The sequence below is a fragment of the Mus caroli genome, chromosome 1 (genome assembly GCF_900094665.2).
Source record: "Mus caroli chromosome 1, CAROLI_EIJ_v1.1, whole genome shotgun sequence".
Taxonomy (NCBI): domain Eukaryota; kingdom Metazoa; phylum Chordata; class Mammalia; order Rodentia; family Muridae; genus Mus; species Mus caroli.
Window position 1 is genome coordinate 102287673 of NC_034570.1, and position 7787 is coordinate 102295459.

Consider the following 7787-nt stretch of genomic DNA (forward strand, 5'->3'; position numbering starts at 1 on the left):
GTGTGTGTGTGTGTGTGTGTAGGTGTGTGTGTGTGTGTGTGTGTGTGTGTGTGTGTGTGTGTTTGCGCGCGCGTGTGTGTACGCGCGAGCGCGCATGCCGGCTAAGCGGCTCCCTCTTGGTAATCTTAGCCAGCAGCGCTTTCCGTTTCTCCAGGAGGTCCTGAAGTCTCTGTAGCCTCTCAGACAAGGTGCTGTCAGTGGTAACCCGCGGCGATCTGCATCTCCCTCTAAAGCGCACTCCCAAGTCGGCCCCCGCGCGCCCTCTCGAAGTCACCCGCGCTCGCCCTCCCGCCCTCTCCGGGGACGCGCGCTCTGGTTGGCTCCGGACTTGGTACCCTAGACTGTTGTGCAGAGGATTAGCGTGTGTGGGGGATGGGGGTGGAGGGTGGGGGTGGGAAGGGAGGAGTAATGATGGCCCTTTTCGTCTCTGTCAAGAGCGGGACCCTAGCATTCAATGACCCCCAGGGTCCTTGTGCCCTGCGGAGTGCGTTGTGATTGGAAGATGAGTAGGCTGCTGCGGGGCTGAGCAGGTGCCGGTCCGCTGCTTCTGTGTCTGCCCGGCTCTCATAGCTGGGAGCACAGCGTCCCTGAGCGCCCGTGGAACCCCCACCCCCTCCACCCCCTTGCCAAGTGCGCATTCTTTTAAATGCAAACGCCATGGTTTCAGGTGCCTGATGCTGCTGGCAGGGTAGAGAGGCCCCAGGTGAGTGTACGTGTGCCTCGTTTGGGGCTGGGGAGGTTGCCCTCGCAGAAGCGCGCCCTCGCTGCGCACCGCAGGGAGCCGGACAGATAAGTGAGCAAAGAGCGGGAGTAGGGGGGAGGGTATCCGTGCGGAGTTTCCAGTGGCGTTCCCAAGTTACTGCGTGTTGTGTTGAGACGTGCTTCTGCCTGGCAGGACAGGCGTGAGGACTGAGTTTTCCTGAGCTCGGCCAGGAAAGCAGTGTTGACAGACACCAGGTGCAACGCGAGGGAAGTAGTCAGGGTGAGAGTGAATCCCAATCCCAGCCCACTCCAGATGCAGAGGTAAACACTCGCCGTCTCCACCGCTGTCCTCTAAGAGGTACCCAGCGGATCTTTCCATGGACCTTGGACTGATGCTGGCATAACTCGGAGCAGATTGTGCCACCGCTTTCTGCAGAGATCTGAGGCTGGAAGGAGGTGTGTGCCTTGTGTAAGCAGGAGCAGGATTCCTTTGAACCATCTGCCCTAGACCTCTTTGGCCTTATGTGAATGTGGAACTCTAGTATGGTTGCTCTTTTTCCACCCCTAGTAATTAGTATTCCGTTGGTCAGGTGCATCTTCAGGGTTTGCCTCCACTTCGCCTCTTTGTACCTTTGGTGTGAGCTGGGAAAAGGGTACCCTGCTTCTCTGGAATTCATTCTGGACTTGGACATCTTCGTGGGTTCACTTGGCACAAGGCTAGTTGCTGGTATTCAGCCTTCCAGCCTCCCATGTGGATTAATACAAAAGGACCTTAGCTTTGAATGGCTTCACGGTTTAGATCATTAACCCTTCGGATTTCTTAGATGTCATAGTTCAGGTAAGTAAAGATTACCAAAATGAATTAACCCTGAACTGGGGAAATCATAAGCTGTTAGGGGAAAAAATTACAGATTTAGAATCTCTAGACTGTGAAAATTTGCATAATAATCCATTAATATTTGTAAACCACCTTTTACTTTGCAAGAGATATATTTAGGTCATGTTTTAAATTCAATATTTATAAAAATAAGACTTACCGTCCACAATATCAGTGCCCAGCAGGTGTTTTTTTTACAGAGGTGGATTAACACAACTTTAATCTCTCTTTACAGATAGTAAAATTTATTGTCATCATATTGAAATTGCAAATTGACAATATTTGCTGTTAAAGGTAGATTGCCAGTGCAAAAAACAAAACAAAAATGTATTTTTAGAGTTCTGTTGTAGTAGGAACCATTATTAAAGGGAAGTTTGTGCAGATGCACGGTCAGCAAAATCTAAGTAGTTTTGAGTCTTTATGAAGTGTTGTTACGGGGAAGGAAGAGCTAAGAGTAATTCCAACTGCACCTTCCAGACCCACTCAAACAGTTCGGTTTCTAAAGAACTGGTCAGACATCATGTTGAGCCAAATGCTTGTTATTCTATGTGAAAGAGAAATGCATTCAAATGATTTTCTTTATTTTTACGGGCTATTTTGAAAAGCATGGAGTAACTGCAAAAGTATATATAGGTTGCTGGCCAGCAACTTCATGGTAATCTTCCTTGTGTACTCCTGTTTAATTGTCAGTGGCTAAGTGGAAGCTGTGAAGCAGCATCCAGTTTTAATAGTTTTATCTGAGTAAGCTTGCTGAGATTTTGTGTGTGGAAAGAGAAATAAAGCAAGAGGCACAGCCTATCACCCTCCTAGAAGCTATTCTAGTTTGTAGTGTTACTAACAGGGCATTGTGCACTCTCAGTGTGAGGTATTTCTGTAATTAAAGACTGCGATAGGTCATTAGAATTGCATTAACTATCAGTTGACAGATGCACAACTCTTCCTAAGTCTACTTTTATTGATTTAGTGTCATAGAGTTGTTCTCTTTCTTATGAAAGGCTACTACAAGGCATCTATATTAGTGAAACTTACCGGTGAATTGACTCTTGGTTTTTAGCATCCAATAGGGAGAGAGGGTGGAGAACATATTTGTTGGCTACTGTTCAGTCTTCTTTGGTTTGAAAAATAAAACCACTGTCTCTTTTCAGGCATCATTTTCTTGCCAGCATTGCTATTATTCAGTATTTTGATTTCTAAGTGGTATCAGGGGTCTAAACTTCTCAGACTGTATATAGATATCAAAGAAAAGAAAAAGAAAATGAATACATCTATGTGTCAAGTTAAATACTTTTTCAAATCTTTCAGAAAGGTGCTATATACTAAATCCTTAACTTGTTTTCTTTTGTACATATTATTGTTGAGGGATTCCAACCATCCTGAATTTTATAAGGATTTATATTTATTGCTTCAACAGCTTGCATTACATCACAGTGCTCTTTCTTGGAAGGAAAAGGAAATGTTTTTTACTTCATTAGAAGGCTTCAAAACCATATCTTAAATCGAGAATTTTAGAAACTTCTAGAATAGCCAGCATGCACGAGTTAATTCCAAAGGGACAGAAATGCAAGTGTTTCTGCAGTGAATAAAAGAGTCTGACTTTCCTTGCTATGGTGGTAAAGGGGAGCTGAGGACAAACCATGTGACAGAGTCCTGTGTGACCATCTCCCTAGCCTCTAACAAGCAGAGGAGATCTAACTCTGACCAACAGTACAACAGTGCCTCCTCTGGGAATTTGCTGGTTCTGCAGAGAAGCCCCCTTGATCACTGCCCACTTCCCCACCTTGTCTTGCAAGACTCCCTACTGACAGAATATCCAGGGTCACTTAATATGCAGATGTCTACCCATACATTCATTTCTTATTACAGAAAAGATTTTTCATTCTTGAAATTTTTATTTCAAGTTATTTTTGTAAAGTATTTATTGGAACATAAAGCCTTTCATGGAAGTTGTGTAAATCACACCTGGCAGAAAGGTGTAATACAAGGGCAAATTAAAAACTAAAACTAGAAAAACAAGATTTTTTTTTTATAATAATAAAATGTAAAGAGGTATCCCTGAAAGTACAATACATCCATTTAGTTATTACATAAATAATTCAGGAGGGCTGTGGTTTGTTACTTTGTTTACTTTTTAATTTGTACAGGCTTCAATATAAACCATGTGATTTTCCCCTTTTTATTTCTTTCTCCCAAGAGAGAAGTTGTTTCTATTTCAGTGCAATTATCTATATAATCCACTTAGGGAAGTTTTTTTCCTCATGGTTGATAGCCAGATGCACACTAAAGGCCATGTGATTAGTTTCTAGGGCCCCTGACTCTATACTGAAGCTTGCTACTATTAGGAGATTGTGGTCCATGGTTTTAATGTTGTGTAGCCTAGGGAGTTAATGGATTTCATCATGGTCTCATTATGTGAGAAATCTCAAATAACAGAAATTCCCAAGGCTCACTAATTGAAATGAAATTATATAATACAAATATACATAGGAATACAAATACATATATATGTATGAGTGACATCAATATTACATATGATTAGTATTAAATTGACAGAATGTCATGTTAAATAACATACAAATTCAGCCTAATGCATAACAGTAGTGTTTTACCATGCTAGAGACTGTAGATGGTAAGATTATATCTAGAATGATAATAATAGCACACATCTTTAAATATTAGGCTTTATATAACAACCCATAAGGTAAAACTGGCATGCTAGTTATTTTCATGAACAAAATCTTCCTATTTATTAATTTTGTATTCTGAAATATTGTTCTAAATTGATGCCCTATTTCTAAAATTTCCAGTGGAAGGTTTTTCAGGTTTGTTTTCAGTAGAAATGGTTGACTTCTTAGTGTTCTATCGTACTTTTGATAATCAAGGAATTTCAGTAGTGAAAAGGCAATCTTATTTTTGGATACTGCTCACTGTCTATTTTTTTTAAATATAGTCAAAGTTTCTAGAAAAAAGTTTCCTTAACCCTTTACTTTCATTCTCAACTTCACGTTTTTCTGAGAAGCTATCAAAATGTTTTCTTACGTTAAAAATTCCAAGTTAAGGTTAAAAGGAACTTTGAATATTATATAATTCTTGCTTATGGAAAAGATTGGAAATTCTGAGAATTATACATAAAAAAGATTTATTAACTTAACCAAATAATTCTTAGCAAACATTAAAAAATACTTCCTGAATTGGTTTGTCCCAAATACCAAAAGAATAGATCTTTGTGACCTTCAACATTTAATAAGAATTCTGTAGAATTCATTTTTGTGGCTTATGCTACTCATCTGTGGCTTTACCAATATTTTCCAATATCAAGAACATTAAGTTTGTGAGTTCTTCATGGTTTTCTCTAGCATGAACTCTCAGGAAATCCAGAGTGTTTTATTCTTAGTGTCGAAGTGACATTCTCTTAGACTGTTTCATGGATATTGCCCTTACTAGCTTGGCATCTAAAGACACAACTGGAATTGAAATGTGACTGATTCTATGACAGTCTTCTTGTCTCAGTCATCTTTCAAATGCAGAATTCTGACACTTGATCATCCACGCACTGAAAAATATTAGAATGTATATTGTTATTTTTAAATGTATTAAATGTTTTTCCATTATGAATTTTTTAAAAAGCAATAATGAGGATGTAATATCCCTTATGCAAAGCCAACTATATATTCCTCAATGCAAATTCTTCCTTGAGCTTAAACTACACCACTTTCTTCTAAGGATTATCTGGAAAAGAACTCTGCCTTCCTCCCAGACTTAGCCAAAGAATCAGCAGTGAAAGATTGCTCTAAGGCTTTGTGATTTTGCACAGTGGCTTCTAACTACTTCTCTTGTTGCATTTCTGCTTTTTAGCAAGTGTGTTGGTTTTCTTTCATAAGAATTGATTTAGAATGTGCTGCTTGTTAAAGTGTACTGAAGCTTTACAGTAATCTCAAACATGACAATTTCTTCCCAGTATATCAACAACACAATGACTCTTCACTTGATATTATTGTTACAACCATAATTTTGTATACTGTCATGTATTAATGATAAGACAACGAAACACTCAAAAGATTAGTAGTTAGATTCTGGGGTGTTTATCAGGCAACTTGTATGCATCATGGTTCTCATGGTCCACTCTCATTGCATTAACATCCTTCAATATCACGTCCTACTACTACTTTTCTTTAAAAAAAAAAAAAAAAGAAAAAGAAAAAAGGAACTATTATGCATTATACTGATTTTTACTGTACCACACTCTCTTTCTTTAAATCTATACTAACTTGTAATTAAGTTGTGAGCTGGTATGAGATCCAGTAAATATATCTTAAAGCATCTTCAGAACTATGGTTGATGCAGACTCCAAAGATCAGCCGTTCTTCCTTGCCTATGGTTTAGTGAAACTATGACACTGAATTGCAATAAAATGCTGCTTACTTATAGTAAACTTCAATAAATATATACTAATAACTATTTAATCTAATCATGTAATTTTTTTCATATTATTGACAGGCATACATCACATCTACTCCTGTAGAACATTTAGCACAATGTGCTGTTCTAAAAATATAATACTGCTTATCTATATTTCCAGTTAGATGATCTTTTAGTTGCTGCTTGTATTTATTTTTCTGCCAATGTCTCTGTATATAAGCTAGGATAACCTTGAAGGATCCTGCCTCAGCCTCCCAGGTACTGGGATCACAATGAGCATCAAAAACTATTAAAGTTCTCTGTTATTGTGCAGGATCCAAATAGGAACTACTGTACACTGCCTATCATGTTCATAGTGTGATAAATTTAATTCGGATGGTGCAGACTACAGGCAATTTGCACTTTTGACGATTGGTAATTGATATGCTGAAGCATAAATACTTTTACAACTTTTGAGGTTAAGGAGAGATCTGAAATCATTGCTTCTAAATATAAATAAAACATTTGGTTAAGAACATGAAAAGCACTTGTTTATTTTTTAAAAGTGATTTTACATAAATTTCAAGAAAGAAACAAAGTTACGAAAAGCTATAACAATGAACTCATCTTGATAAAATAGAATTATCTAATAAATTAAATTTCTAATAAATAAACTCCTCTTTAATCATTCTTTGCAACCAATGTGAAACTAATGATTGAAACCAAAGAGTTGCTGCTGAGGTTGCTTTAGTTCAGACAACTGATGCTGACTGACTGATGCTCACCATTTTCCTTTTTCTCTTTACTTCATTACATTTTATACTTCATTTCCAAGGCTCTGATGACCCTGATTGCTTAGTAAATACATTATCCTTATCATAGTACTACTCATAGACATATTTCATATAAAAAACTTCAGAAAAAGTAAAAATTATTATAAATAAAATATACATCTTTACTGTAAACTATTGTAGCAAACAAAGATATTTTAAAAATCTTTCAATACTTTTTTTTTCCTCAGATTCACAGCTACTCATGTCTTATTTCATGTCCCTTTGTAAACATTTTCCTCCTGAGCTCCTGCTTACTTCTCTTCTTAGATGTAAGAAGTTAATTTATTTCCTATTACAATGCTCCAAATCTGAAATTATCCCAAACATGACCACAGTCTGTAGAAATTACAACCATCTTAAAACAAAAAGGTTGTGTATACTTTTACTGAGCTATCAGTGGAAAAGAATTCAGTTGTTCAAATTTCCAAAGAGTTGACATATTCAGTTAGTTATCCTACAAGGGCAGGAAGTTCAGCTTAGAACATGGCCACTTCAGCCTTTGCTTATCTCTGACATATGCACATTTGCTGACATGTGTTTGTGAAACTCAGATATGAGAGTAGGCCATAGGGAAAATGACGAATTATAAAGAAGCTAAGGCTAAATGTAGCATTCTTGGTTTGAGACACAGATTTATGGGATGATATTGGGCTTATTATGAAATGCTGACATATATAATTTGTTCTCTGCTTTAAATCAGTCACATGCATAAATTGTTCTGTGTCACTATTATATATTTTCCATGAATACAGAAAAAACTGGAGAAGTTACACAATGCATGATGAAATTTCAAGTTCTTGCTATTTATTTTCAATATCGATATGCAGAAATAACTGAGGGGTTGCTGTCATTATATATATATATATATATATATATATATATATATATAGAGAGAGAGAGAGAGAGAGAGAGAGACAGAGAGAGAGACAGAGAGAGACAGAGACAGAGAGAGAGACAGAGAGAGAGACAGAGAGAGAGAC

At 37.7% G+C, this 7787-nt stretch overlaps 1 protein-coding gene across 3 annotated transcripts in view; it reads left to right on the forward strand.

Moving 5' to 3' along the window:
- The first annotated feature begins 79 nt into the window (after window positions 1-79).
- The window catches only part of Cdh7 (cadherin 7), a 159527-nt gene continuing 151819 nt past the window's right edge, over window positions 80-7787 (forward strand). The window contains exons 1-4 of one of the 3 annotated variants that reach the window (XM_021155566.2): window positions 80-331; window positions 668-793; window positions 896-982; window positions 1293-1540. The gene's annotated coding sequence lies outside the window, so the exon portion shown is untranslated. Of the gene's footprint in view, window positions 332-418; window positions 794-895; window positions 983-1292; window positions 1541-7787 lie in introns of those variants that run through there. The other 2 variants (XM_029480694.1, XM_021155574.2) reach the window with 2 other exon arrangements.